Source organism: Gossypium hirsutum, chromosome D03, assembly GCF_007990345.1.
Source record: "Gossypium hirsutum isolate 1008001.06 chromosome D03, Gossypium_hirsutum_v2.1, whole genome shotgun sequence".
Lineage (NCBI taxonomy): Eukaryota > Viridiplantae > Streptophyta > Magnoliopsida > Malvales > Malvaceae > Gossypium > Gossypium hirsutum.
This window is the reverse complement of record NC_053439.1, coordinates 1,345,705-1,351,704: the sequence shown is the minus strand read 5'-3', so window position 1 is coordinate 1,351,704 and position 6,000 is coordinate 1,345,705.

The following is a 6,000-nucleotide window of genomic DNA, read 5'->3' as shown; positions in this document are numbered from 1 at the left end:
AGAAAGAACAAAATCATTTTTTTAAGATGGTGCCGCCAATGTATCAGATGACACCGGTTTGAATTTATTTTAATAAATAATTGTTATAAGAAAAAAGTCAGTCACTGCAGAAACCAAAGTTGGGCTTTCACTAGTTCAACATGGTTATTGGCAGTGTGCGCAATGGCTCTTTTACCAAGCAATGGTTAATGTAACACTCCTAACCCATATCCATCGCCAAAATAGGGTTACGAAGCATTAGCGGAATTTACATATCAGAAACAGACATTTAATATCATTTGTCAATCATAGTAGAAATCAATCATATACATTCATATTGTCCCTTATTTAAGCCTTCAAGGCTCAAAACATACATTTGAAACAGGTCGGGACTAAACAGGGTACTCAGAGAATTTTTTGCAAAACTTTAAAATTTTGCAAGAGTGCAGGGGACACACGCCCGTGTGGTTAAGTCGTGTGGTTCACATGGTCAAGAGACACACCCGTGTCTCAAGTCGTATGGGTATTCGAAGTAGGGCAGCCGTGTCCCAGCCCGTGTCCATACCCGTGTAACTCTCTAACTTAGGCCACACGGCCAAGTCACACGCCCGTGTGCGAGGCCGTGTGAATATAAAAATTTACATTAAATAGATGCAGGGGTCACACGGCCAAGCCACACACCCGTGTGTCAGGCCGTGTGAGAAATTCTGAGCATTCTGTTTTGAAATTTTTAAGAAGCAGGAGACACACAACCAAGACACACGCCCATGTGCTAGGCTGTGTGTCACACACAACTGAGACACACGCCCGTGTGGACGAAATAAGGTTATTCTAAGCCATATTTCTCACCCATTTGGTCTTCCACCTACATTAACATTTTAACACATTCAATAACCAATCCAAGACATTTAAACTAAGCCAAAACCAAGTCATAATCATGTCATATACCTCATTTCTCAACATTCAAATTTACCATATTAATCAAAACATCTATTTGCTTACTTATACCAACTATACTATCTCATTTCATACATCAATATGCCTATAACTTATCCATCACTCAACCACATCAAACACAACAAACATAAAGAAGCCACACATATATATACATAACAAAAGTATGTCCAACTTAAGCCATTCCAATGGCTATTTATAACCAAAACACATATTTTTCATCAATGACCTATTTGCACCTATACATGCCATTATACCAAAATCTAGTTCTTTACATATACCAAAGTGAGCCAAAGGATAGCGTGATGATGCTCCGACCAGCTTCCAACCACTTTGAGCTTCCGAATTACTATAAAACAGGAAAAATAATACAAGGTAAGCATATTATGCGTAGTAAGTTCGTATAACAGGAAATTAACTAACCATTCATTTACATTTAAAGTAAGCATGCAAAATTCATCCAAAGAAATTTGACAATTTGCCTAAACACATATAATCTCAAGAAACATGTTAGTCATGCAATTCATGTGAATATCAAGAAACAAAGATGAGCTCATCATGTAACCAATTTTCAAGTACATATGTTTTCCACATCATATATTCATATAACATATACATTTCCATAATATTTTATCTCAAATTCAAATTATCCCATATCGGAAACTTTGCTCGTTGAATTTATTAGAAATATCGATGGATACACAGGTAGTACACTTGAAGTGTACAAACTGTAATCCGTCAGTTCATATTCGGGAGTGCTCCTTAGAGCACATAATTGGGAAGCCCTCTCTCGAGCCATATAACAGGAAGCTCACGTGAGCTGTATAATGAGAAGCTTATCCGGGCTATATAACAGGAAGCTCATAAGAACCATAGTCGGGAAGCTCATGCGAGCCAATAATGGGTAGCTCCGAAAAGCCATTAAACAGGAAGCTATGATTAGCCATGTGTCAAGAAGTTCAAGCGAGCTATATCAGGAAGCTCCTGAGAGCCATTAATCAAGAAGCTCACAAAGAGCTTTTAATCGGAAAGCTCACGAAAAGCCATATAACGAGGCGCTCATAAAAGTTGCAGTGCGCCCACAACACATATAGGATCACGACCAATCGGGATGCTCCGAAGAGCTATTAACGGGAAGCTCGTAGGAACCATATAACTGGAAGCTCGAAAGGGCCAAATATTGGGATGCTCATCAGAGCTTATAATGGGACGCTCTTTCGAGTTGTGGTGTGTCCGCAAGATATGCAGGACCACAACCAATTCGGGAATCTTGTATCCATCGAATTTCATTTATTTAAACGAGACTTAACATTTATCGGGCTTTGTCAAATTTGTAATCAATTTTATGTACATGAAAATTACACAATTCATATATATATACAACATTCAATTCAAACATATAAATGTACACAATTTAATTACACGAACTTACCTTGACAAGTTTTCGTTGATTTGTTGTCTAGTAGTCCGACACTTTCTTTTTTTCTTGATTAATTTCGTATTGTAATGGCCCAAATTCAAAATTATCGGAATAGTGGTTTCGTAACCACAAATCCGATTTAAAGAGAAATTTATTTTAATATTTTTGCATGAATATTGATATGATAGGAAAAATCGTATGAAAATATCGATAGAAAAATTTTACTGATTAAGTGGTTAGTTAGACGTATTTTGTCTATCCGGATCTACACGAGTAAATTTAACTCAATTTAATACAATTCATATTCAATTCCAATTCACATATTAGGCAAAATTACTATTTTTCCCCTATACTTTTATTTAATTATAATTTCGTCCCTAGGCTCGAAAAATAAAATTCATGCAATCTAACCCTTAATCCAAGCCTAATTGATCTTTACATGTAACATTAACAGCCCATGTATTTCATAAAATTTATAATTTTTCCATGAATTTTACATTTTTACAATTTAGCCCCTAAATCATAATTTCATCAAAATTCACTTTACAAAATTTGTTTATCTATCAAAAACCTTTCATTTTCTACCATAAATTTCATAATTCATACATACTCATCCATGGAAAAACCCTAGTACTTTGATAGCTTTGCAAATTAATCCCCAAGATAGCTAAATTAAACTATTACAATCTCGAAAATATAAAATTTACTAAAAACTGGACAAGAAAATATACCTAATTGAGTAAAATAAGCTTGCTAGAACTCAATACCCATAGCTAGGGTTTCCATGGATTTTCATTTGGGAAAGATGATAATATGATGATATTTTATTTTATTTTATTATTTATCATCTTTATTTATCATCTTTCCAATTTTGTCCTTTTCTTTATTTAATTTTCCATGGATGAATCATCATACTTATCTACCAACCCCTCTTAATGGTCTACCTGCCATATAAGGACCTCCAATTATGAATTCCATAGCTGTTTGATACCTATAGCTACTAGAACTCAACTTTTTCATTTTATGCAATTTGGTCCTTTATCAAATTAGACATGTAATCGGTAAAATTTTCTTAACAAATTTTTTATACAACATTCCTATCATAATACAGACCATGCAATAATATTAAAATAATTTTCCTTACGGACACAGATTTGTTGTCCTGAAACTACTGTTCTGATTTCACTGAAAACGGGTTGTTACAGTTAAGGCAACTCAAGGCACATCTAACAACGTTGTACCTAAAGTTGAAATATTTCTTTGGGAAGATAAATGGCTTTCCTGTGCCAATCAACTTAGCTAGTGGGATGCGTTGGTATGGTTTGTTTTTTTTTTTTAATTCAAACGGGTGTCACTTGACACATTGACAGCACCACTTTAAAAAAAATATTTTTTTTCTTCTCGTATGGTATTTATTTTTTATTTAAGAAAAATACTTGTATATTTTTTGGTGTTGCCTGACACATTGGCGGCACCACTTAAAAAATGTTTCCCCCCAATAATGATTGACAAATGAGTGAGTGGAATTTAGGGTGGTGCCACCTGACAGGTTGGCGGCACCCAATAACACTGTAGAAAACAACTCATTTTTATAATTAATATACAACTTATACTATTTTTGTAATTATTATTTTTATATTATTTTGATAAAAAATACCTCAAATATTTTTTTTAAGAAAAAAAAACTATTTTAAGCATGGCTATGTCATTCAAAGAATTTTATCATAGGCCGCTTATATTTTTAAATAACTAATTCAAGCCTATTTAATTGTCCGTTCATTTTATTTTTTATTTTTTTAAATTATAATTGTTTTCATTTAATATTTAGTGATTATATAGACTTTTACTATCATTATATATTTTTTATTTTATTATATTTTGAACATTTTAAAATATTTACATATTATATAAATTACAATATATATAAAAGAAAAGAAAAAAATAGCATATTACAAACATGAAAACAAACCAGATCAGACGAAGCTCAAGCTTAGAATATTAGAGCTTAAACTCGACTCATATTTTAAATGAGATTATTCTTTTATCAGAGCTCATTTTGTGGATTTAATAAAAATTTTCAAAACCCTTCCAAATATCAATCAGGTCTAGATTCAAATAATAAATTTTTTATTTTATGAATCGAAAATCAAACCAAACTGAGGTGAATTTAAATAAAAGTAACCCTAAACTGAACCAAATATTATGAGTTGAAACAATTTTCGAGTTTCTCAATTTGTTTTTCTCAAGGTATAAAAATCAACGAGAAGATTAGTAGGTTGTTCAATAGATTTTGGGTCATCTTTGCTTAAAATGCCTACCAATGTATTCAAAAGGGTACTTTTAGGGTTAGTGTTAGCCCTTTAGAGCATTTTCTTTTATATGGGCGAAAGTTCAAGTATGGTCTTTTTCCTTGTAGCTTTTTGCTTACATGCATTTTAGGTCTTAGATTGATATAACTCACAAATCAAATCCGTAATTTAGCTGGTTCTGTTGATATAATCATCTTTAAGAGTTGATATTCAATATATTTATGGCATGTGATCTCATTAGTACAAAATTGTGGCTTAGTTTTAAAAAAATTCGTGCCCAAATTTGAATTAAATTTGACTTGGTCGAATAATATATATTTGTATTAATCATATATTATAAAAAGGAAAGATATTTTGTACACTATCAGTGCAATTTTTAATTTTCACAGGTAAAGTTAAGGGGTAGATCAGTATTGTATAGAGGTATAGTAAAATATTAAAGAATAAACGTTTAAAAGAGAGAGATATGTCAATTTTTTAAAACTACTTGTAAAATAAAAAAAAAAGTATACTACAACTATACCAAAAACTAACTCTTATAAAAATATTAAAATGTTTTTATCTAAACATTTCAACGTACTGCCAGTAACCTCTTGATCCAATGATAAAATATTATATTTTAGGCATAAAAATTTAAGTTGGATCCGTTGTGTGCATCGAAAGTTCTACAGTTGTGTTTGCTGATTTTCTGCTAAATCTTTCAGCAAAAACAGGCTCATCTATCTCCCTCTTTCCATGGTCAAACAAGTGGCTTAGAACATGGAGATATATTATATATAAATATAAAAAAATATATAATATATACACCCTTCTTAGAGCTGGCACAACATAATTGTATATGTTTAATCTATCCTCATTTTTGGGTACAAATAATTTAATTTTTGCAGATCTAAAATAGCATTTGTTTGGGAATATTGTCTAGATTATTTCCATACCTCTCAAAATTAATTATATATAAAAATTATTTCATGTCGACAACCTTATCCAAAATTATTTTTACATGTAAAATTATTAATTGTAGCCATTGAATGAGGACATGATATTATCTCAATTTCTCTTTATTTTTTTTGTTAGATATCCAATCTATTTTACAGTTAAAAATTGGTCATTGTATGTCAGTATAACATATACATAGCACACCACGTGTTATTGTCTGGCTATTTTATTAATTACACTAGTTTTTAACAGTACAAATAAATGAAACGTTTAACAGGAAGGACTAGTTTACTCTTTAAACTAACGTACATAGATTAATTTATTCATTTTTAATAAAATGAACAAAATATAATCTGACTTTTAATATAATAACATTTATAATATTTTTATCACTCTCTATTT